The sequence below is a fragment of the Ranitomeya variabilis genome, chromosome 3 (genome assembly GCF_051348905.1).
Source record: "Ranitomeya variabilis isolate aRanVar5 chromosome 3, aRanVar5.hap1, whole genome shotgun sequence".
Taxonomy (NCBI): domain Eukaryota; kingdom Metazoa; phylum Chordata; class Amphibia; order Anura; family Dendrobatidae; genus Ranitomeya; species Ranitomeya variabilis.
The window spans coordinates 296,757,563-296,783,329 of NC_135234.1; positions in this window are offsets into that span (position 1 = coordinate 296,757,563).

A 25,767-nucleotide genomic window follows, 5' to 3' on the forward strand; every position below is an offset into this window, starting at 1 on the left:
CCACTAGGCCTCCACTGACCAGACCACTGCTGCCCGTGTACCCCTGGAACCAATTATAAAGTGCCTACAGCCAGCCCATTTTATAATGTTAGGCCTTCGAAGCCTGTCTGCGGTCCCTCCTTCCACTAGGCCTCCACTGACCAGACCACTGCTGCCCGTGTACCCTTGGAACCTATTTTACAGTGCCTACAGCCAGCCCATTTTATAATGTTAGGCCTTCGAAGCCTGTCTGCGGTCCCTCCTTCCACTAGGCCTCCACTGACCTGACCACTGCTGCCCGTATACCCCTGGAACCAATTATAAAGTGCCTACAGCCAGCCCATTTTATAATGTTAGGCCTTCGAAGCCTGTCTGCGGTCCCTCCTTCCATTAGGCCTCCACTGACCTGACCACTGCTGCCCGTGTACCCCTGGAACCAATTATAAAGTGCCTACAGCCAGCCCATTTTATAATGTTAGGCCTTCAAAGCCTGTCTGCAGTCCCTCCTTCCACTAGGCCTCCACTGACCAGACCACTGCTGCCCGTGTACCCCTGGAACCAATTATAAAGTGCCTACAGCCAGCCCATTTTATAATGTTAGGCCTTCGAAGCCTGTCTGCGGTCCCTCCTTCCACTAGGCCTCCACTGACCAGACCACTGCTGCCCGTGTACCCTTGGAACCTATTTTACAGTGCCTACAGCCAGCCCATTTTATAATGTTAGGCCTTCGAAGCCTGTCTGCGGTCCATCCTTCCACTAGGCCTCCACTGACCTGACCACTGCTGCCCGTGTACCCCTGGAACCAATTATAAAGTGCCTACAGCCAGCCCATTTTATAATGTTAGGCCTTCGAAGCCTGTCTGCGGTCCCTCCTTCCACTAGGCCTCCACTGACCTGACCACTGCTGCCCTTGTACCCCTGGAACCTATTTTACAGTGCATAGAGCCTATTTTTTAATTTTATTTAATATTAATAAAGCCATGATGGACTACGCTGTACCACGCTATGAGCTACCCAGTTGACAATTCTTTTGCGAGAAAAGCCATCCCACCCCTCCACCAGCATGTTAAAGACCACATTGTCCTTCCATTCTGTCAATCTGTGAGTCCAAAGGTACACCTGACAACAGACACATGGAGCGGTAGGCATGGCCACGGAAGGTTACGTGTCCTTTGTGGCGCAATGGGTTAATGTATTGGATGCATGGTCCACACAGGGGACAGCCTGGTAAGTCTGTCTGCAGTCCCTAATTCAAGTTGTCCTCAAATGAATAAATCTGAGCTTCCAACTTCTGGCTCTGATTAACTGCTGTTTTTTAAAAAATTGGTGGTTCCGGCCTACTAACGGTGTCTGCCCCTGCCTGGTGTTGTCCTCAACTGAATAAAGCGGAGCTTCTACCTTCTGGCTTTGATTAACTGCTGTTTTTTAAAAAATTGGTGGTTCCGGCCTACTAACGGTGTCTGCCCCTCCCTAGTGTTGTCCTCAACTGAATAAAGCTGAGCTTCTACCTTCTGGCTCTGATTAACTGCTGTTTTTTAAAAAATTGGTGGTTCCGGCCTACTAACGGTGTCTGCCCCTGCCTGGTGTTGTCCTCAACTGAATAAAGCTGAGCTTCTACCTTCTGGCTCTGATTAACTGCAGTTTTTAAAAAAATTGGTGGTTCCGGCCTACTAACGGTGTCTGCCCCTGCCTGGTGTTGTCCTCAACTGAATAAAGTTGAGCTTCTACCTTCTGGCTCTGATTAACTGCTGTTTTTTAAAAAATTGGTGGTTCCGGCCTACTAACGGTGTCTGCCCCTGCCTGGTGTTGTCCTCAACTGAATAAAGCTGAGCTTCTACCTTCTGGCTCTGATTAACTGCTGTTTTTTAAAAAATTGGTGGTTCCGGCCTACTAACGGTGTCTGCCCCTGCCTGGTGTTGTCCTCAACTGAATAAAGCTGAGCTTCTACCTTCTGGCTCTGATTAACTGCAGTTTTTTTAAAAATTGGTGGTTCCGGCCTACGAACGGTGTCTGCCTTCCTGGTGTTGTCCTCAACTGAATAAAGCTGAGCTTCTACCTTCTGGCTCTGATTAACTGCTGTTTTTTAAAAAATTGGTGGTTCCGGCCTACTAACGTTGTCTGCCCCTCCCTGGTGTTGTCCTCAACTGAATAAAGCTGAGCTTCTACCTTCTGGCTTTGATTAACTGCTGTTTTTTAAAAAATTGGTGGTTCCGGCCTACTAGCGGTGTCTGCCCCTTCCTGGTGTTGTCCTCAACTGAATAAAGCTGAGCTTCTACCTTCTGGCTTTGATTAACTGCAGTTTTTTAAAAAATTGGTGGTTCCGGCCTACTAACGGTGTCTGCCCCTGCCTGGTGTTGTCCTCAACTGAATAAAGCTGAGCTTTTACCTTCTGGCTCTGATTAACTGCTGTTTTTTAAAAAATTGGTGGTTCCGGCCTACTAACAGTGTCTGCCCCTGCCTGGTGTTGTCCTCAACTGAATAAAGCTGAGCTGATACCTTCTGGCTCTGATTAACTGCTGTTTTTTAAAAAATTGGTGGTTCCGGCCTACTAACGGTGTCTGCCCCTCCCTGGTGTTGTCCTCAACTGAATAAAGCTGAGCTTCTACCTTCTGGCTCTGATTAACTGCTGTTTTTTATAAAATTGGTGGTTCCGGCCTACTAACGGTGTCTGCCCCTCCCTGGTGTTCTCCTCAACTGAATAAAGCTGAGCTTCTACCTTCTGGCTCTGATTAACTGCTGTTTTTTAAAAAATTGGTGGTTCCGGCCTACTAACGGTGTCTGCCCCTCCCTGGTGTTGTCCTCAACTGAATAAAGCTGAGCTGATACCTTCTGGCTCTGATTAACTGCTGTTTTTTAAAAAATTGGTGGTTCCGGCCTTCTAACGGTGTCTGCCCCTCCCTGGTGTTGTCCTCAACTGAATAAAGCTGAGCTTCTACCTTCTGGCTTTGATTAACTGCTGTTTTTTAAAAAATTGGTGGTTCCGGCCTACTAACGGTGTCTGCCCCTGCCTGGTGTTGTCCTCAACTGAATAAAGCTGAGCTTCTACCTTCTGGCTCTGATTAACTGCAGTTTTTTTAAAAAATTGGTGGTTCCGGCCTACTAACGGTGTCTGCCCCTGCCTGGTGTTGTCCTCAACTGAATAAAGCTGAGCTTCTACCTTCTGGCTCTGATTAACTGCTGTTTTTTAAAAAATTGGTGGTTCCGGCCTACTAACGGTGTCTGCCCCTCCCTGGTGTTGTCCTCAACTGAATAAAGCTGAGCTTCTACCTTCTGGCTTTGATTAACTGCTGTTTTTTAAATAATTGGTGGTTCCGGCCTAATAACAGTGTCTGCCCCTCCCTGGTGTTGTCCTCAACTGAATAAAGCTGAGCTGATACCTTCTGGCTCTGATTAACTGCTGTTTTTTAAAAAATTGGTGGTTCCGGCCTACTAACGGTGTCTGCCCCTCCCTGGTGTTGTCCTCAACTGAATAAAGCTGAGCTTCTACCTTCTGGCTCTGATTAACTGCTGTTTTTTATAAAATTGGTGGTTCCGGCCTACTAACGGTGTCTGCCCCTCCCTGGTGTTCTCCTCAACTGAATAAAGCTGAGCTTCTACCTTCTGGCTCTGATTAACTGCTGTTTTTTAAAAAATTGGTGGTTCCGGCCTACTAACGGTGTCTGCCCCTCCCTGGTGTTGTCCTCAACTGAATAAAGCTGAGCTGATACCTTCTGGCTCTGATTAACTGCTGTTTTTTAAAAAAATTGGTGGTTCCGGCCTTCTAACGGTGTCTGCCCCTCCCTGGTGTTGTCCTCAACTGAATAAAGCTGAGCTTCTACCTTCTGGCTTTGATTAACTGCTGTTTTTTAAAAAATTGGTGGTTCCGGCCTACTAACGGTGTCTGCCCCTGCCTGGTGTTGTCCTCAACTGAATAAAGCTGAGCTTCTACCTTCTGGCTCTGATTAACTGCAGTTTTTTTCAAAAATTGGTGGTTCCGGCCTACTAACGGTGTCTGCCCCTGCCTGGTGTTGTCCTCAACTGAATAAAGCTGAGCTTCTACCTTCTGGCTCTGATTAACTGCTGTTTTTTAAAAAATTGGTGGTTCTGGCCTACTAACGGTGTCTGCCCCTCCCTGGTGTTGTCCTCAACTGAATAAAGCTGAGCTTCTACCTTCTGGCTTTGATTAACTGCTGTTTTTTAAATAATTGGTGGTTCCGGCCTAATAACAGTGTCTGCCCCTCCCTGGTGTTGTCCTCAACTGAATAAAGCTGAGCTTCTACCTTCTGGCTTTGATTAACTGCTGTTTTTTAAAAAATTGGTGGTTCCGGCCTACTAACGGTGTCTGCCCCTGCCTGGTGTTGTCCTCAACTGAATAAAGCTGAGCTTCTACCTTCTGGCTCTGATTAACTGCTGTTTTTTAAAAAATTGGTGGTTCCGGCCTACTAACCGTGTCTGCCCCTCAATGGTGTTGTCCTCAACTGAATAAAGCTGAGCTTCTACCTTCTGGCTTTGATTAACTGCTGTTTTTTTAAAAATTGGTGGTTCCGGCCTACTAACGGTGTCTGCCCCTGCATGGTGTTGTCCTCAACTGAATAAAGATGAGCTTCTACCTTCTGGCTCTGATTAACTGCTGTTTTTAAAAAAATTGGTGGTTCCGGCCTACTAACGGTGTGTGCCCCTCCCTGGTGTTGTCCTCAACTGAATAAAGCTGAGCTTCTACCTTCTGGCTCTGATTAACTGCTGTTTTTTAAAAAATTGGTGGTTCCGGCCTACTAACGGTGTCTGCCCCTGCCTGGTGTTGTCCTCAACTGAATAAAGCTGAGCTTCCACCTTCTGGCTCTGATTAACTGCTGTTTTTTAAAAAATTGGTGGTTCCGGCCTACTAACGGTGTCTGCCCCTGCCTGGTGTTGTCCTCAACTGAATAAAGCTGAGCTTTTACCTTCTGGCTCTGATTAACTGCTGTTTTTTAAAAAATTGGTGGTTCCGGCCTACTAACGGTGTCTGCCCCTGCCTGGTGTTGTCCTCAACTGAATAAAGCTGAGCTGATACCTTCTGGCTCTGATTAACTGCTGTTTTTTAAAAAATTGGTGGTTCCGGCCTACTAACGGTGTCTGCCCCTCCCTGGTGTTGTCCTCAACTGAATAAAGCTGAGCTTCTACCTTCTGGCTCTGATTAACTGCTGTTTTTTATAAAATTGGTGGTTCCGGCCTACTAACGGTGTCTGCCCCTCCCTGGTGTTCTCCTCAACTGAATAAAGCTGAGCTTCTACCTTCTGGCTCTGATTAACTGCTGTTTTTTAAAAAATTGGTGGTTCCGGCCTACTAACGGTGTCTGCCCCTCCCTGGTGTTGTCCTCAACTGAATAAAGCTGAGCTGATACCTTCTGGCTCTGATTAACTGCTGTTTTTTAAAAAATTGGTGGTTCCGGCCTTCTAACGGTGTCTGCCCCTCCCTGGTGTTGTCCTCAACTGAATAAAGCTGAGCTTCTACCTTCTGGCTTTGATTAACTGCTGTTTTTTAAAAAATTGGTGGTTCCGGCCTACTAACGGTGTCTGCCCCTGCCTGGTGTTGTCCTCAACTGAATAAAGCTGAGCTTCTACCTTCTGGCTCTGATTAACTGCAGTTTTTTTAAAAAATTGGTGGTTCCGGCCTACTAACGGTGTCTGCCCCTGCCTGGTGTTGTCCTCAACTGAATAAAGCTGAGCTTCTACCTTCTGGCTCTGATTAACTGCTGTTTTTTAAAAAATTGGTGGTTCCGGCCTACTAACGGTGTCTGCCCCTCCCTGGTGTTGTCCTCAACTGAATAAAGCTGAGCTTCTACCTTCTGGCTTTGATTAACTGCTGTTTTTTAAATAATTGGTGGTTCCGGCCTAATAACAGTGTCTGCCCCTCCCTGGTGTTGTCCTCAACTGAATAAAGCTGAGCTTCTACCTTCTGGCTTTGATTAACTGCTGTTTTTTAAAAAATTGGTGGTTCCGGCCTACTAACGGTGTCTGCCCCTGCCTGGTGTTGTCCTCAACTGAATAAAGCTGAGCTTCTACCTTCTGGCTCTGATTAACTGCTGTTTTTTAAAAAATTGGTGGTTCCGGCCTACTAACCGTGTCTGCCCCTCAATGGTGTTGTCCTCAACTGAATAAAGCTGAGCTTCTACCTTCTGGCTTTGATTAACTGCTGTTTTTTAAAAAATTGGTGGTTCCGGCCTACTAACGGTGTCTGCCCCTGCATGGTGTTGTCCTCAACTGAATAAAGATGAGCTTCTACCTTCTGGCTTTGATTAACTGCTGTTTTTTAAAAAATTGGTGGTTCCGGCCTACTAACGGTGTCTGCCCCTGCCTGGTGTTGTCCTCAACTGAATAAAGCTGAGCTTTTACCTTCTGGCTCTGATTAACTGCTGTTTTTTAAAAAATTGGTGGTTCCGGCCTACTAACGGTGTCTGCCCCTGCCTGGTGTTGTCCTCAACTGAATAAAGCTGAGCTGATACCTTCTGGCTCTGATTAACTGCTGTTTTTTAAAAAATTGGTGGTTCCGGCCTACTAACGGTGTCTGCCCCTCCCTGGTGTTGTCCTCAACTGAATAAAGCTGAGCTTCTACCTTCTGGCTCTGATTAACTGCTGTTTTTTATAAAATTGGTGGTTCCGGCCTACTAACGGTGTCTGCCCCTCCCTGGTGTTCTCCTCAACTGAATAAAGCTGAGCTTCTACCTTCTGGCTCTGATTAACTGCTGTTTTTTAAAAAATTGGTGGTTCCGGCCTACTAACGGTGTCTGCCCCTCCCTGGTGTTGTCCTCAACTGAATAAAGCTGAGCTGATACCTTCTGGCTCTGATTAACTGCTGTTTTTTAAAAAATTGGTGGTTCCGGCCTTCTAACGGTGTCTGCCCCTCCCTGGTGTTGTCCTCAACTGAATAAAGCTGAGCTTCTACCTTCTGGCTTTGATTAACTGCTGTTTTTTAAAAAATTGGTGGTTCCGGCCTACTAACGGTGTCTGCCCCTGCCTGGTGTTGTCCTCAACTGAATAAAGCTGAGCTTCTACCTTCTGGCTCTGATTAACTGCAGTTTTTTTAAAAAATTGGTGGTTCCGGCCTACTAACGGTGTCTGCCCCTGCCTGGTGTTGTCCTCAACTGAATAAAGCTGAGCTTCTACCTTCTGGCTCTGATTAACTGCTGTTTTTTAAAAAATTGGTGGTTCTGGCCTACTAACGGTGTCTGCCCCTCCCTGGTGTTGTCCTCAACTGAATAAAGCTGAGCTTCTACCTTCTGGCTTTGATTAACTGCTGTTTTTTAAATAATTGGTGGTTCCGGCCTAATAACAGTGTCTGCCCCTCCCTGGTGTTGTCCTCAACTGAATAAAGCTGAGCTTCTACCTTCTGGCTTTGATTAACTGCTGTTTTTTAAAAAATTGGTGGTTCCGGCCTACTAACGGTGTCTGCCCCTGCCTGGTGTTGTCCTCAACTGAATAAAGCTGAGCTTCTACCTTCTGGCTCTGATTAACTGCTGTTTTTTAAAAAATTGGTGGTTCCGGCCTACTAACCGTGTCTGCCCCTCAATGGTGTTGTCCTCAACTGAATAAAGCTGAGCTTCTACCTTCTGGCTTTGATTAACTGCTGTTTTTTACAAAAATTGGTGGTTCCGGCATACTAACGGTGTCTGCCCCTGCATGGTGTTGTCCTCAACTGAATAAAGATGAGCTTCTACCTTCTGGCTCTGATTAACTGCTGTTTTTAAAAAAATTGGTGGTTCCGGCCTACTAACGGTGTGTGCCCCTCCCTGGTGTTGTCCTCAACTGAATAAAGCTGAGCTTCTACCTTCTGGCTCTGATTAACTGCTGTTTTTTAAAAAATTGGTGGTTCCGGCCTACTAACGGTGTCTGCCCCTGCCTGGTGTTGTCCTCAACTGAATAAAGCTGAGCTTCCACCTTCTGGCTCTGATTAACTGCTGTTTTTTAAAAAATTGGTGGTTCCGGCCTACTAACGGTGTCTGCCCCTGCCTGGTGTTGTCCTCAACTGAATAAAGCTGAGCTTCTACCTTCTGGCTCTGATTAACTGCTGATTTTTTAAAAATTGGTGGTTCCGGCCTACTAACGGTGTCTGCCCCTCCCTGGTGTTGTCCTCAACTGAATAAAGCTGAGCTTCTACCTTCTGGCTTTGATTAACTGCAGTTTTTTTAAAAATTGGTGGTTCCGGCCTACTAACGGTGTCTGCCCCTGCCTGGTGTTGTCCTCAACTGAATAAAGCTGAGCTTCTACCTTCTGGCTCTGATTAACTGCAGTTTTTTAAAAAATTGATGGTTCCGGCCTACTAACGGTGTCTGCCCTTGCCTGGTGTTGTCCTCAACTGAATAAAGCTGAGCTTCTACCTTCTGGCTCTGATTAACTGCTGTTTTTTAAAAAATTGGTGGTTCCGGCCTTCTAACGATGTCTGCCCCTCCCTGGTGTTGTCCTCAACTGAATAAAGCTGAGCTTCTACCTTCTGGCTTTGATTAACTGCTGTTTTTTAAAAAATTGGTGGTTCCGGCCTACTAACGGTGTCTGCCCCTGCCTGGTGTTGTCCTCAACTGAATAAAGCTGAGCTTCTACCTTCTGGCTCTGATTAACTGCAGTTTTTTAAAAAATTGGTGGTTCCGGCCTACTAACGGTGTCTGCCCCTGCCTGGTGTTGTCCTCAACTGAATAAAGCTGAGCTTCTACCTTCTGGCTCTGATTAACTGCTGTTTTTAAAAAAATTGGTGGTTCCGGCCTACTAACGGTGTCTGCCCATCCCTGGTGTTGTCCTCAACTGAATAAAGCTGAGCTTCTACCTTCTGGCTCTGATTAACTGCAGTTTTTTAAAAAATTGGTGGTTCCGGCCTACTAACGGTGTCTGCCCCTGCCTGGTGTTGTCCTCAACTGAATAAAGCTGAGCTTCTACCTTCTGGCTCTGATTAACTGCTGTTTTTAAAAAAATTGGTGGTTCCGGCCTACTAACGGTGTCTGCCCCTCCCTGGTGTTGTCCTCAACTGAATAAAGCTGAGCTTCTACCTTCTGGCTCTGATTAACTGCTGTTTTTTAAAAAATTGGTGGTTCCGGCCTACTAACGGTGTCTGCCCCTGCCTGGTGTTGTCCTCAACTGAATAAAGCTGAGCTTCCACCTTCTGGCTCTGATTAACTGCTGTTTTTTAAAAAATTGGTGGTTCCGGCCTACTAACGGTGTCTGCCCCTCCCTGGTGTTGTCCTCAACTGAATAAAGCTGAGCTTCTACCTTCTGGCTTTGATTAACTGCTGTTTTTTAAAAAATTGGTGGTTCCGGCCTACTAACGGTGTCTGCCCCTGCCTGGTGTTGTCCTCAACTGAATAAAGCTGAGCTTCTACCTTCTGGCTCTGATTAACTGCTGTTTTTTTAAAAATTGGTGGTTCCGGCCTTCTAACGGTGTCTGCCCCTCCCTGGTGTTGTCCTCAACTGAATAAAGCTGAGCTTCTACCTTCTGGCTTTGATTAACTGCTGTTTTTTAAATAATTGGTGGTTCCGGCCTAATAACAGTGTCTGCCCCTCCCTGGTGTTGTCCTCAACTGAATAAAGCTGAGCTTCTACCTTCTGGCTTTGATTAACTGCTGTTTTTTAAAAAATTGGTGGTTCCGGCCTACTAACGGTGTCTGCCCCTGCCTGGTGTTGTCCTCAACTGAATAAAGCTGAGCTTCTACCTTCTGGCCCTGATTAACTGCAGTTTTTTAAAAAATTGGTGGTTCCGGCCTACTAACGGTGTCTGCCCCTCAATGGTGTTGTCCTCAACTGAATAAAGCTGAGCTTCTACCTTCTGGCTTTGATTAACTGCTGTTTTTTAAAAAATTGGTGGTTCCGGCCTACTAACGGTGTCTGCCCCTGCCTGGTGTTGTCCTCAACTGAATAAAGCTGAGCTTCTACCTTCTGGCTCTGATTAACTGCAGTTTTTTTAAAAATTGATGGTTCCGGCCTACTAACGGTGTCTGCCCCTGCCTGGTGTTGTCCTCAACTGAATAAAGCTGAGCTTCTACCTTCTGGCTCTGATTAACTGCTGTTTTTTAAAAAATTGGTGGTTCCGGCCTACTAACGGTGTCTGCCCCTGCCTGGTGTTGTCCTCAACTGAATAAAGCTGAGCTGATACCTTCTGGCTCTGATTAACTGCTGTTTTTTAAAAAATTGGTGGTTCCGGCCTTCTAACGATGTCTGCCCCTCCCTGGTGTTGTCCTCAACTGAATAAAGCTGAGCTTCTACCTTCTGGCTTTGATTAACTGCTGTTTTTTAAAAAATTGGTGGTTCCGGCCTACTAACGGTGTCTGCCCCTGCCTGGTGTTGTCCTCAACTGAATAAAGCTGAGCTTCTACCTTCTGGCTCTGATTAACTGCAGTTTTTTAAAAAATTGGTGGTTCCGGCCTACTAACGGTGTCTGCCCCTGCCTGGTGTTGTCCTCAACTGAATAAAGCTGAGCTTCTACCTTCTGGCTCTGATTAACTGCTGTTTTTAAAAAAATTGGTGGTTCCGGCCTACTAACGGTGTCTGCCCCTCCCTGGTGTTGTCCTCAACTGAATAAAGCTGAGCTTCTACCTTCTGGCTCTGATTAACTGCTGTTTTTTTAAAAATTGGTGGTTCCGGCCTACTAACGGTGTCTGCCCCTCCCTGGTGTTGTCCTCAACTGAATAAAGCTGAGCTTCTACCTTCTGGCTCTGATTAACTGCTGTTTTTTATAAAATTGGTGGTTCCGGCCTACTAACGGTGTCTGCCCCTCCCTGGTGTTCTCCTCAACTGAATAAAGCTGAGCTTCTACCTTCTGGCTCTGATTAACTGCTGTTTTTTAAAAAAATTGGTGGTTCCGGCCTACTAACGGTGTCTGCCCCTGCCTGGTGTTGTCCTCAACTGAATAAAGCTGAGCTGATACCTTCTGGCTCTGATTAACTGCTGTTTTTTAAAAAATTGGTGGTTCCGGCCTTCTAACGGTGTCTGCCCCTGCCTGGTGTTGTCCTCAACTGAATAAAGCTGAGCTTCTACCTTCTGGCTTTGATTAACTGCTGTTTTTTAAAAAATTGGTGGTTCCGGCCTACTAACGGTGTCTGCCCCTGCCTGGTGTTGTCCTCAACTGAATAAAGCTGAGCTTCTACCTTCTTGCTCTGATTAACTGCAGTTTTTTAAAAAATTGGTGGTTCCGGCCTACTAACGGTGTCTGCCCCTGCCTGGTGTTGTCCTCAACTGAATAAAGCTGAGCTTCTACCTTCTGGCTCTGATTAACTGCTGTTTTTTAAAAAATTGGTGGTTCCGGCCTACTAACGGTGTCTGCCCCTCCCTGGTGTTGTCCTCAACTGAATAAAGCTGAGCTTCTACCTTCTGGCTTTGATTAACTGCTGTTTTTTAAAAAATTGGTGGTTCCGGCCTAATAACAGTGTCTGCCCCTCCCTGGTGTTGTCCTCAACTGAATAAAGCTGAGCTTCTACCTTCTGGCTTTGATTAACTGCTGTTTTTTAAAAAATTGGTGGTTCCGGCCTACTAACGGTGTCTGCCCCTGCCTGGTGTTGTCCTCAACTGAATAAAGATGAGCTTCTACCTTCTGGCTCTGATTAACTGCTGTTTTTTAAAAAATTGGTGGTTCCGGCCTACTAACGGTGTGTGCCCCTCCCTGGTGTTGTCCTCAACTGAATAAAGCTGAGCTTCTACCTTCTGGCTCTGATTAACTGCTGTTTTTTAAAAAATTGGTGGTTCCGGCCTACTAACGGTGTCTGCCCCTGCCTGGTGTTGTCCTCAACTGAATAAAGCTGAGCTTCCACCTTCTGGCTCTGATTAACTGCTGTTTTTTAAAAAATTGGTGGTTCCGGCCTACTAACGGTGTCTGCCCCTGCCTGGTGTTGTCCTCAACTGAATAAAGCTGAGCTTCTACCTTCTGGCTCTGATTAACTGCTGTTTTTTAAAAAATTGGTGGTTCCGGCCTACTAACGGTGTCTGCCCCTCCCTGGTGTTGTCCTCAACTGAATAAAGCTGAGCTTCTACCTTCTGGCTTTGATTAACTGCAGTTTTTTTAAAAATTGGTGGTTCCGGCCTACTAACGGTGTCTGCCCCTGCCTGGTGTTGTCCTCAACTGAATAAAGCTGAGCTTCTACCTTCTGGCTCTGATTAACTGCAGTTTTTTAAAAAATTGATGGTTCCGGCCTACTAACGGTGTCTGCCCCTGCCTGGTGTTGTCCTCAACTGAATAAAGCTGAGCTTCTACCTTCTGGCTCTGATTAACTGCTGTTTTTTAAAAAATTGGTGGTTCCGGTCTACTAACGGTGTCTGCCCCTGCCTGGTGTTGTCCTCAACTGAATAAAGCTGAGCTGATACCTTCTGCCTCTGATTAACTGCTGTTTTTTAAAAAATTGGTGGTTCCGGCCTTCTAACGATGTCTGCCCCTCCCTGGTGTTGTCCTCAACTGAATAAAGCTGAGCTTCTACCTTCTGGCTTTGATTAACTGCTGTTTTTTAAAAAATTGGTGGTTCCGGCCTACTAACGGTGTCTGCCCCTGCCTGGTGTTGTCCTCAACTGAATAAAGCTGAGCTTCTACCTTCTGGCTCTGATTAACTGCAGTTTTTTAAAAAATTGGTGGTTCCGGCCTACTAACGGTGTCTGCCCCTGCCTGGTGTTGTCCTCAACTGAATAAAGCTGAGCTTCTACCTTCTGGCTCTGATTAACTGCTGTTTTTAAAAAAATTGGTAGTTCCGGCCTACTAACGGTGTCTGCCCCTCCCTGGTGTTGTCCTCAACTGAATAAAGCTGAGCTTCTACCTTCTGGCTCTGATTAACTGCAGTTTTTTAAAAAATTGGTGGTTCCGGCCTACTAACGGTGTCTGCCCCTGCCTGGTGTTGTCCTCAACTGAATAAAGCTGAGCTTCTACCTTCTGGCTCTGATTAACTGCTGTTTTTAAAAAAATTGGTGGTTCCGGCCTACTAACGGTGTCTGCCCCTCCCTGGTGTTGTCCTCAACTGAATAAAGCTGAGCTTCTACCTTCTGGCTCTGATTAACTGCTGTTTTTTTAAAAATTGGTGGTTCCGGCCTACTAACGGTGTCTGCCCCTGCCTGGTGTTGTCCTCAACTGAATAAAGCTGAGCTTCTACCTTCTGGCTCTGATTAACTGCTGTTTTTTAAAAAATTGGTGGTTCCGGCCTACTAACCGTGTCTGCCCCTCAATGGTGTTGTCCTCAACTGAATAAAGCTGAGCTTCTACCTTCTGGCTTTGATTAACTGCTGTTTTTTAAAAAATTGGTGGTTCCGGCCTACTAACGGTGTCTGCCCCTGCATGGTGTTGTCCTCAACTGAATAAAGATGAGCTTCTACCTTCTGGCTCTGATTAACTGCTGTTTTTTAAAAAATTGGTGGTTCCGGCCTACTAACGGTGTGTGCCCCTCCCTGGTGTTGTCCTCAACTGAATAAAGCTGAGCTTCTACCTTCTGGCTCTGATTAACTGCTGTTTTTTAAAAAATTGGTGGTTCCGGCCTACTAACGGTGTGTGCCCCTCCCTGGTGTTGTCCTCAACTGAATAAAGCTGAGCTTCTACCTTCTGGCTCTGATTAACTGCTGTTTTTTAAAAAATTGGTGGTTCCGGCCTACTAACGGTGTCTGCCCCTCCCTGGTGTTGTCCTCAACTGAATAAAGCTGAGCTTCTACCTTCTGGCTTTGATTAACTGCTGTTTTTTAAAAAATTGGTGGTTCCGGCCTACTAACGGTGTCTGCCCCTGCCTGGTGTTGTCCTCAACTGAATAAAGCTGAGCTTCTACCTTCTGGCTCTGATTAACTGCAGTTTTTTAAAAAATTGGTGGTTCCGGCCTACTAACGGTGTCTGCCCCTGCCTGGTGTTGTCCTCAACTGAATAAAGCTGAGCTTCTACCTTCTGGCTCTGATTAACGGCTGTTTTTAAAAAAATTGGTAGTTCCGGCCTACTAACGGTGTCTGCCCCTCCCTGGTGTTGTCCTCAACTGAATAAAGCTGAGCTTCTACCTTCTGGCTCTGATTAACTGCAGTTTTTTAAAAAATTGGTGGTTCCGGCCTACTAACGGTGTCTGCCCCTGCCTGGTGTTGTCCTCAACTGAATAAAGCTGAGCTTCTACCTTCTGGCTCTGATTAACTGCTGTTTTTAAAAAAATTGGTGGTTCCGGCCTACTAACGGTGTCTGCCCCTCCCTGGTGTTGTCCTCAACTGAATAAAGCTGAGCTTCTACCTTCTGGCTCTGATTAACTGCTGTTTTTTTGAAAATTGGTGGTTCCGGCCTACTAACGGTGTCTGCCCCTCCCTGGTGTTGTCCTCAACTGAATAAAGCTGAGCTTCTACCTTCTGGCTCTGATTAACTGCTGTTTTTTATAAAATTGGTGGTTCCGGCCTACTAACGGTGTCTGCCCCTCCCTGGTGTTCTCCTCAACTGAATAAAGCTGAGCTTCTACCTTCTGGCTCTGATTAACTGCTGTTTTTTAAAAAAATTGGTGGTTCCGGCCTACTAACGGTGTCTGCCCCTGCCTGGTGTTGTCCTCAACTGAATAAAGCTGAGCTGATACCTTCTGGCTCTGATTAACTGCTGTTTTTTAAAAAATTGGTGGTTCCGGCCTTCTAACGGTGTCTGCCCCTGCCTGGTGTTGTCCTCAACTGAATAAAGCTGAGCTTCTACCTTCTGGCTTTGATTAACTGCTGTTTTTTAAAAAATTGGTGGTTCCGGCCTACTAACGGTGTCTGCCCCTGCCTGGTGTTGTCCTCAACTGAATAAAGCTGAGCTTCTACCTTCTTGCTCTGATTAACTGCAGGTTTTTAAAAAATTGGTGGTTCCGGCCTACTAACGGTGTCTGCCCCTGCCTGGTGTTGTCCTCAACTGAATAAAGCTGAGCTTCTACCTTCTGGCTCTGATTAACTGCTGTTTTTAAAAAAATTGGTAGTTCCGGCCTACTAACGGTGTCTGCCCCTCCCTGGTGTTGTCCTCAACTGAATAAAGCTGAGCTTCTACCTTCTGGCTCTGATTAACTGCAGTTTTTTAAAAAATTGGTGGTTCCGGCCTACTAACGGTGTCTGCCCCTGCCTGGTGTTGTCCTCAACTGAATAAAGCTGAGCTTCTACCTTCTGGCTCTGATTAACTGCTGTTTTTAAAAAAATTGGTGGTTCCGGCCTACTAACGGTGTCTGCCCCTCCCTGGTGTTGTCCTCAACTGAATAAAGCTGAGCTTCTACCTTCTGGCTCTGATTAACTGCTGTTTTTTTAAAAATTGGTGGTTCCGGCCTACTAACGGTGTCTGCCCCTGCCTGGTGTTGTCGTCAACTGAATAAAGCTGAGCTTCTACCTTCTGGCTCTGATTAACTGCTGTTTTTTAAAAAATTGGTGGTTCCGGCCTACTAACCGTGTCTGCCCCTCAATGGTGTTGTCCTCAACTGAATAAAGCTGAGCTTCTACCTTCTGGCTTTGATTAACTGCTGTTTTTTAAAAAATTGGTGGTTCCGGCCTACTAACGGTGTCTGCCCCTGCATGGTGTTGTCCTCAACTGAATAAAGATGAGCTTCTACCTTCTGGCTCTGATTAACTGCTGTTTTTTAAAAAATTGGTGGTTCCGGCCTACTAACGGTGTGTGCCCCTCCCTGGTGTTGTCCTCAACTGAATAAAGCTGAGCTTCTACCTTCTGGCTCTGATTAACTGCTGTTTTTTAAAAAATTGGTGGTTCCGGCCTACTAACGGTGTGTGCCCCTCCCTGGTGTTGTCCTCAACTGAATAAAGCTGAGCTTCTACCTTCTGGCTCTGATTAACTGCTGTTTTTTAAAAAATTGGTGGTTCCGGCCTACTAACGGTGTCTGCCCCTCCCTGGTGTTGTCCTCAACTGAATAAAGCTGAGCTTCTACCTTCTGGCTTTGATTAACTGCGGTTTTTTAAAAAATTGGTGGTTCCGGCCTACTAACGGTGTCTGCCCCTGCCTGGTGTTGTCCTCAACTGAATAAAGCTGAGCTTCTACCTTCTGGCTCTGATTAACTGCAGTTTTTTAAAAAATTGGTGGTTCCGGCCTACTAACGGTGTCTGCCCCTGCCTGGTGTTGTCCTCAACTGAATAAAGCTGAGCTTCTACCTTCTGGCTCTGATTAACGGCTGTTTTTAAAAAAATTGGTAGTACCGGCCTACTAACTGTGTCTGCCCCTCCCTGGTGTTGTCCTCAACTGAATAAAGCTGAGCTTCTACCTTCTGGCTCTGATTAACTGCAGTTTTTTAAAAAATTGGTGGTTCCGGCCTAGTAAAGGTGTCTGCCCCTGCCTGGTGTTGTCCTCAACTGAATAAAGCTGAGCTTCTACCTTCTGGCTCTGATTAACTGCTGTTTTTAAAAAAATTGGTGGTTCCGGCCTACTAACGGTGTCTGCCCCTCCCTGGTGTTGTCCTCAACTGAATAAAGCTGAGCTTCTACCTTCTGGCTCTGATTAACTGCTGTTTTTTTAAAAATTGGTGGTTCCGGCCTACTAACGGTGTCTGCCCCTCCCTGGTGTTGTCCTCAACTGAATAAAGCTGAGCTTCTACCTTCTGGCTCTGATTAACTGCTGTTTTTTATAAAATTGGTGGTTCCGGCCTACTAACGGTGTCTGCCCCTCCCTGGTGTTCTCCTCAACTGAATAAAGCTGAGCTTCTACCTTCTGGCTCTGATTAACTGCTGTTTTTTTAAAAAATTGGTGGTTCCGGCCTTCTAACGGTGTCTGCCCCTCCCTGGTGTTGTCCTCAACTGAATAAAGCTGAGCTTCTACCTTCTGGCTTTGATTAACTGCTGTTTTTTAAAAAATTGGTGGTTCCGGCCTACTAACGGTGTCTGCCCCTGCTTGGTGTTGTCCTCAACTGAATAAAGCTGAGCTTCTACCTTCTGGCTCTGATTAACTGCAGTTTTTTTAAAAATTGATGGTTCCGGCCTACTAACGGTGTCTGCCACTGCCTGGTGTTGTCCTCAACTGAATAAAGCTGAGCTTCTACCTTCTGGCTCTGATTAACTGCTGTTTTTTAAAAAATTGGTGGTTCCGGCCTACTAACGGTGTCTGCCCCTGCCTGGTGTTGTCCTCAACTGAATAAAGCTGAGCTGATACCTTCTGGCTCTGATTAACTGCTGTTTTTTAAAAAATTGGTGGTTCCGGCCTTCTAACGGTGTCTGCCCCTGCCTGGTGTTGTCCTCAACTGAATAAAGCTGAGCTTCTACCTTCTGGCTTTGATTAACTGCTGTTTTTTAAAAAATTGGTGGTTCCGGCCTACTAACGGTGTCTGCCCCTGCCTGGTGTTGTCCTCAACTGAATAAAGCTGAGCTTCTACCTTCTTGCTCTGATTAACTGCAGTTTTTTAAAAAATTGGTGGTTCCGGCCTACTAACGGTGTCTGCCCCTGCCTGGTGTTGTCCTCAACTGAATAAAGCTGAGCTTCTACCTTCTGGCTCTGATTAACTGCTGTTTTTTAAAAAATTGGTGGTTCCGGCCTACTAACGGTGTCTGCCCCTCCCTGGTGTTGTCCTCAACTGAATAAAGCTGAGCTTCTACCTTCTGGCTTTGATTAACTGCTGTTTTTTAAATAATTGGTGGTTCCGGCCTAATAACAGTGTCTGCCCCTCCCTGGTGTTGTCCTCAACTGAATAAAGCTGAGCTTCTACCTTCTGGCTTTGATTAACTGCTGTTTTTTAAAAAATTGGTGGTTCCGGCCTACTAACGGTGTCTGCCCCTGCCTGGTGTTGTCCTCAACTGAATAAAGCTGAGCTGATACCTTCTGGCTCTGATTAACTGCTGTTTTTTAAAAAATTGGTGGTTCCGGCCTTCTAACGGTGTCTGCCCCTGCCTGGTGTTGTCCTCAACTGAATAAAGCTGAGCTTCTACCTTCTGGCTTTGATTAACTGCTGTTTTTTAAAAAATTGGTGGTTCCGGCCTACTAACGGTGTCTGCCCCTGCCTGGTGTTTTCCTCAACTGAATAAAGCTGAGCTTCTACCTTCTTGCTCTGATTAACTGCAGTTTTTTAAAAAATTGGTGGTTCCGGCCTACTAACGGTGTCTGCCCCTGCCTGGTGTTGTCCTCAACTGAATAAAGCTGAGCTTCTACCTTCTGGCTCTGATTAACTGCTGTTTTTTAAAAAATTGGTGGTTCCGGCCTACTAACGGTGTCTGCCCCTCCCTGGTGTTGTCCTCAACTGAATAAAGCTGAGCTTCTACCTTCTGGCTTTGATTAACTGCTGTTTTTTAAATAATTGGTGGTTCCGGCCTAATAACAGTGTCTGCCCCTCCCTGGTGTTGTCCTCAACTGAATAAAGCTGAGCTTCTACCTTCTGGCTTTGATTAACTGCTGTTTTTTAAAAAATTGGTGGTTCCGGCCTACTAACGGTGTCTGCCCCTGCCTGGTGTTGTCCTCAACTGAATAAAGATGAGCTTCTACCTTCTGGCTCTGATTAACTGCTGTTTTTTAAAAAATTGGTGGTTCCGGCCTACTAACGGTGTGTGCCCCTCCCTGGTGTTGTCCTCAACTGAATAAAGCTGAGCTTCTACCTTCTGGCTCTGATTAACTGCTGTTTTTTAAAAAATTGGTGGTTCCGGCCTACTAACGGTGTCTGCCCCTGCCTGGTGTTGTCCTCAACTGAATAAAGCTGAGCTTCCACCTTCTGGCTCTGATTAACTGCTGTTTTTTAAAAAATTGGTGGTTCCGGCCTACTAACGGTGTCTGCCCCTGCCTGGTGTTGTCCTCAACTGAATAAAGCTGAGCTTCTACCTTCTGGCTCTGATTAACTGCTGTTTTTTAAAAAAATTGGTGGTTCCGGCCTACTAACGGTGTCTGCCCCTCCCTGGTGTTGTCCTCAACTGAATAAAGCTGAGCTTCTACCTTCTGGCTTTGATTAACTGCAGTTTTTTTAAAAATTGGTGGTTCCGGCCTACTAACGGTGTCTGCCCCTGCCTGGTGTTGTCCTCAACTGAATAAAGCTGAGCTTCTACCTTCTGGCTCTGATTAACTGCAGTTTTTTAAAAAATTGATGGTTCCGGCCTACTAACGGTGTCTGCCCCTGCCTGGTGTTGTCCTCAACTGAATAAAGCTGAGCTTCTACCTTCTGGCTCTGATTAACTGCTGTTTTTTAAAAAATTGGTGGTTCCGGCCTACTAACGGTGTCTGCCCCTGCCTGGTGTTGTCCTCAACTGAATAAAGCTGAGCTGATACCTTCTGCCTCTGATTAACTGCTGTTTTTTAAAAAATTGGTGGTTCCGGCCTTCTAACGATGTCTGCCCCTCCCTGGTGTTGTCCTCAACTGAATAAAGCTGAGCTTCTACCTTCTGGCTTTGATTAACTGCTGTTTTTTAAAAAATTGGTGGTTCCGGCCTACTAACGGTGTCTGCCCCTGCCTGGTGTTGTCCTCAACTGAATAAAGCTGAGCTTCTACCTTCTGGCTCTGATTAACTGCAGTTTTTTAAAAAATTGGTGGTTCCGGCCTACTAACGGTGTCTGCCCCTGCCTGGTGTTGTCCTCAACTGAATAAAGCTGAGCTTCTACCTTCTGGCTCTGATTAACTGCTGTTTTTAAAAAAATTGGTAGTTCCGGCCTACTAACGGTGTCTGCCCCTCCCTGGTGTTGTCCTCAACTGAATAAAGCTGAGCTTCTACCTTCTGGCTCTGATTAACTGCAGTTTTTTAAAAAATTGGTGGTTCCGGCCTACTAACGGTGTCTGCCCCTGCCTGGTGTTGTCCTCAACTGAATAAAGCTGAGCTTCTACCTTCTGGCTCTGATTAACTGCTGTTTTAAAAAAAATTGGTGGTTCCGGCCTACTAACGGTGTCTGCCCCTCCCTGGTGTTGTCCTCAACTGAATAAAGCTGAGCTTCTACCTTCTGGCTCTGATTAACTGCTGTTTTTTTAAAAATTGGTGGTTCCGGCCTACTAACGGTGTCTGCCCCTGCCTGGTGTTGTCCTCAACTGAATAAAGCTGAGCTTCTACCTTCTGGCTCTGATTAACTGCTGTTTTTTAAAAAATTGGTGGTTCCGGCCTACTAACCGTGTCTGCCCCTCAATGGTGTTGTCCTCAACTGAATAAAGCTGAGCTTCTACCTTCTGGCTTTGATTAACTGCTGTTTTTTAAAAAATTGGTGGTTCCGGCCTACTAACGGTGTCTGCCCCTGCATGGTGTTGTCCTCAACTGAATAAAGATGAGCTTCTACCTTCTGGCTCTGATTAACTGCTGTTTTTTAAAAAATTGGTGGTTCCGGCCTACTAACGGTGTGTGCCCCTCCCTGGTGTTGTCCTCAACTGAATAAAGCTGAGCTTCTACCTTCTGGCTCTGATTAACTGCTGTTTTTTAAAAAATTGGTGGTTCCGGCCTACTAACGGTGTCTGCCCCTGCCTGGTGTTGTCCTCAACTGAATAAAGCTGAGCTTCCACCTTCTGGCTCTGATTAACTGCTGTTTTTTAAAAAATTGGTGGTTCCGGCCTACTAACGGTGTCTGCCCCTGCCTGGTGTTGTCCTCAACTGAATAAAGCTGAGCTTCTACCTTCTGGCTCTGATTAACTGCTGTTTTTTAAAAAATTGGTGGTTCCGGCCTACTAACGGTGTCTGCCCCTCCCTGGTGTTGTCCTCAACTGAATAAAGCTGAGCTTCTACCTTCTGGCTCTGATTAACTGCAGTTTTTTAAAAAATTGATGGTTCCGGCCTACTAACGGTGTCTGCCCCTGCCTGGTGTTGTCCTCAACTGAATAAAGCTGAGCTTCTACCTTCTGGCTCTGATTAACTGCTGTTTTTTAAAAAATTGGTGGTTCCGGCCTACCAACGGTGTCTGCCCCTGCCTGGTGTTGTCCTCAACTGAATAAAGCTGAGCTGATACCTTCTGCCTCTGATTAACTGCTGTTTTTTAAAAAATTGGTGGTTCCGGCCTTCTAACGATGTCTGCCCCTCCCTGGTGTTGTCCTCAACTGAATAAAGCTGAGCTTCTACCTTCTGGCTTTGATTAACTGCTGTTTTTTAAAAAATTGGTGGTTCCGGCCTACTAACGGTGTCTGCCCCTGCCTGGTGTTGTCCTCAACTGAATAAAGCTGAGCTTCTACCTTCTGGCTCTGATTAACTGCAGTTTTTTAAAAAATTGGTGGTTCCGGCCTACTAACGGTGTCTGCCCCTGCCTGGTGTTGTCCTCAACTGAATAAAGCTGAGCTTCTACCTTCTGGCTCTGATTAACTGCTGTTTTTAAAAAAATTGGTAGTTCCGGCCTACTAACGGTGTCTGCCCCTCCCTGGTGTTGTCCTCAACTGAATAAAGCTGAGCTTCTACCTTCTGGCTCTGATTAACTGCAGTTTTTTAAAAAATTGGTGGTTCCGGCCTACTAACGGTGTCTGCCCCTGCCTGGTGTTGTCCTCAACTGAATAAAGCTGAGCTTCTACCTTCTGGCTCTGATTAACTGCTGTTTTTAAAAAAATTGGTGGTTCCGGCCTACTAACGGTGTCTGCCCCTCCCTGGTGTTGTCCTCAACTGAATAAAGCTGAGCTTCTACCTTCTGGCTCTGATTAACTGCTGTTTTTTTAAAAATTGGTGGTTCCGGCCTACTAACGGTGTCTGCCCCTCCCTGGTGTTGTCCTCAACTGAATAAAGCTGAGCTTCTACCTTCTGGCTCTGATTAACTGCTGTTTTTTATAAAATTGGTGGTTCCGGCCTACTAACGGTGTCTGCCCCTCCCTGGTGTTCTCCTCAACTGAATAAAGCTGAGCTTCTACCTTCTGGCTTTGATTAACTGCTGTTTTTTAAAAAATTGGTGGTTCCGGCCTACTAACGGTGTCTGCCCCTGCCTGGTGTTGTCCTCAACTGAATAAAGCTGAGCTTCTACCTTCTGGCTCTGATTAACTGCAGTTTTTTTAAAAATTGATGGTTCCGGCCTACTAACGGTGTCTGCCACTGCCTGGTGTTGTCCTCAACTGAATAAAGCTGAGCTTCTACCTTCTGGCTCTGATTAACTGCTGTTTTTTAAAAAATTGGTGGTTCCGGCCTACTAACGGTGTCTGCCCCTGCCTGGTGTTGTCCTCAACTGAATAAAGCTGAGCTGATACCTTCTGGCTCTGATTAACTGCTGTTTTTTAAAAAATTGGTGGTTCCGGCCTTCTAACGGTGTCTGCCCCTGCCTGGTGTTGTCCTCAACTGAATAAAGCTGAGCTTCTACCTTCTGGCTTTGATTAACTGCTGTTTTTTAAAAAATTGGTGGTTCCGGCCTACTAACGGTGTCTGCCCCTGCCTGGTGTTGTCCTCAACTGAATAAAGCTGAGCTTCTACCTTCTTGCTCTGATTAACTGCAGTTTTTTAAAAAATTGGTGGTTCCGGCCTACTAACGGTGTCTGCCCCTGCCTGGTGTTGTCCTCAACTGAATAAAGCTGAGCTTCTACCTTCTGGCTCTGATTAACTGCTGTTTTTTAAAAAATTGGTGGTTCCGGCCTACTAACGGTGTCTGCCCCTCCCTGGTGTTGTCCTCAACTGAATAAAGCTGAGCTTCTACCTTCTGGCTTTGATTAACTGCTGTTTTTTAAATAATTGGTGGTTCCGGCCTAATAACAGTGTCTGCCCCTCCCTGGTGTTGTCCTCAACTGAATAAAGCTGAGCTTCTACCTTCTGGCTTTGATTAACTGCTGTTTTTTAAAAAATTGGTGGTTCCGGCCTACTAACGGTGTCTGCCCCTGCCTGGTGTTGTCCTCAACTGAATAAAGCTGAGCTTCTACCTTCTGGCTCTGATTAACTGCTGTTTTTTAAAAAATTGGTGGTTCCGGCCTACTAACCGTGTCTGCCCCTCAATGGTGTTGTCCTCAACTGAATAAAGCTGAGCTTCTACCTTCTGGCTTTGATTAACTGCTGTTTTTTAAAAAATTGGTGGTTCCGGCCTACTAACGGTGTCTGCCCCTGCATGGTGTTGTCCTCAACTGAATAAAGATGAGCTTCTACCTTCTGGCTCTGATTAACTGCTGTTTTTTAAAAAATTGGTGGTTCCGGCCTACTAACGGTGTGTGCCCCTCCCTGGTGTTGTCCTGAACTGAATAAAGCTGAGCTTCTACCTTCTGGCTCTGATTAACTGCTGTTTTTTAAAAAAATTGGTGGTTCCGGCCTACTAACGGTGTCTGCCCCTGCCTGGTGTTGTCCTCAACTGAATAAAGCTGAGCTTCCACCTTCTGGCTCTGATTAACTGCTGTTTTTTAAAAAATTGGTGGTTCCGGCCTACTAACGGTGTCTGCCCCTGCCTGGTGTTGTCCTCAACTGAATAAAGCTGAGCTTCTACCTTCTGGCTCTGATTAACTGCTGTTTTTTAAAAAATTGGTGGTTCCGGCCTACTAACGGTGTCTGCCCCTCCCTGGTGTTGTCCTCAACTGAATAAAGCTGAGCTTCTACCTTCTGGCTCTGATTAACTGCAGTTTTTTAAAAAATTGATGGTTCCGGCCTACTAACGGTGTCTGCCCCTGCCTGGTGTTGTCCTCAACTGAATAAAGCTGAGCTTCTACCTTCTGGCTCTGATTAACTGCTGTTTTTTAAAAAATTGGTGGTTCCGGCCTACTAACGGTGTCTGCCCCTGCCTGGTGTTGTCCTCAACTGAATAAAGCTGAGCTGATACCTTCTGCCTCTGATTAACTGCTGTTTTTTAAAAAATTGGTGGTTCCGGCCTTCTAACGATGTCTGCCCCTCCCTGGTGTTGTCCTCAACTGAATAAAGCTGAGCTTCTACCTTCTGGCTTTGATTAACTGCTGTTTTTTAAAAAATTGGTGGTTCCGGCCTACTAACGGTGTCTGCCCCTGCCTGGTGTTGTCCTCAACTGAATAAAGCTGAGCTTCTACCTTCTGGCTCTGATTAACTGCAGTTTTTTAAAAAATTGGTGGTTCCGGCCTACTAACGGTGTCTGCCCCTGCCTGGTGTTGTCCTCAACTGAATAAAGCTGAGCTTCTACCTTCTGGCTCTGATTAACTGCTGTTTTTAAAAAAATTGGTAGTTCCGGCCTACTAACGGTGTCTGCCCCTCCCTGGTGTTGTCCTCAACTGAATAAAGCTGAGCTTCTACCTTCTGGCTCTGATTAACTGCAGTTTTTTAAAAAATTGGTGGTTCCGGCCTACTAACGGTGTCTGCCCCTGCCTGGTGTTGTCCTCAACTGAATAAAGCTGAGCTTCTACCTTCTGGCTCTGATTAACTGCTGTTTTTAAAAAAATTGGTGGTTCCGGCCTACTAACGGTGTCTGCCCCTCCCTGGTGTTGTCCTCAACTGAATAAAGCTGAGCTTCTACCTTCTGGCTCTGATTAACTGCTGTTTTTTAAAAAATTGGTGGTTCCGGCCTACTAACGGTGTCTGCCCCTGCCTGGTGTTGTCCTCAACTGAATAAAGCTGAGCTTCCACCTTCTGGCTCTGATTAACTGCTGTTTTTTAAAAAATTGGTGGTTCCGGCCTACTAACGGTGTCTGCCCCTCCCTGGTGTTGTCCTCAACTGAATAAAGCTGAGCTTCTACCTTCTGGCTTTGATTAACTGCTGTTTTTTAAAAAATTGGTGGTTCCGGCCTACTAACAGTGTCTGCCCCTGCCTGGTGTTGTCCTCAACTGAATAAAGCTGAGCTTCTACCTTCTGGCTTTGATTAACTGCTGTTTTTTAAAAAATTGGTGGTTCCGGCCTACTAACGGTGTCTGCCCCTGCCTGGTGTTGTCCTCAACTGAATAAAGCTGAGCTTCTACCTTCTGGCTCTGATTAACTGCAGTTTTTAAAAAAATTGGTGGTTCCGGCCTACTAACGGTGTCTGCCCCTGCCTGGTGTTGTCCTCAACTGAATAAAGCTGAGCTTCTACCTTCTGGCTCTGATTAACTGCTGTTTTTAAAAAAATTGGTGGTTCCGGCCTACTAACGGTGTCTGCCCCTCCCTGGTGTTGTCCTCAACTGAATAAAGCTGAGCTTCTACCTTCTGGCTCTGATTAACTGCAGTTTTTTAAAAAATTGGTGGTTCCGGCCTACTAACGGTGTCTGCCCCTGCCTGGTGTTGTCCTCAACTGAATAAAGCTGAGCTTCTACCTTCTGGCTCTGATTAACTGCTGTTTTTAAAAAAATTGGTGGTTCCGGCCTACTAACGGTGTCTGCCCCTCCCTGGTGTTGTCCTCAACTGAATAAAGCTGAGCTTCTACCTTCTGGCTCTGATTAACTGCTGTTTTTTAAAAAATTGGTGGTTCCGGCCTACTAACGGTGTCTGCCCCTGCCTGGTGTTGTCCTCAACTGAATAAAGCTGAGCTTCCACCTTCTGGCTCTGATTAACTGCTGTTTTTTAAAAAATTGGTGGTTCCGGCCTACTAACGGTGTCTGCCCCTCCCTGGTGTTGTCCTCAACTGAATAAAGCTGAGCTTCTACCTTCTGGCTTTGATTAACTGCTGTTTTTTAAAAAATTGGTGGTTCCGGCCTACTAACAGTGTCTGCCCCTGCCTGGTGTTGTCCTCAACTGAATAAAGCTGAGCTTCTACCTTCTGGCTCTGATTAACTGCTGTTTTTTAAAAAATTGGTGGTTCCGGCCTTCTAACGGTGTCTGCCCCTCCCTGGTGTTGTCCTCAACTGAATAAAGCTGAGCTTCTACCTTCTGGCTTTGATTAACTGCTGTTTTTTAAAAAATTGGTGGTTCCGGCCTACTAACAGTGTCTGCCCCTGCCTGGTGTTGTCCTCAACTGAATAAAGCTGAGCTTCTACCTTCTGGCTCTGATTAACTGCTGTTTTTTAAAAAATTGGTGGTTCCGGCCTTCTAACGGTGTCTGCCCCTCCCTGGTGTTGTCCTCAACTGAATAAAGCTGAGCTTCTACCTTCTGGCTTTAATTAACTGCTGTTTTTTAAATAATTGGTGGTTCCGGCCTAATAACAGTGTCTGCCCCTC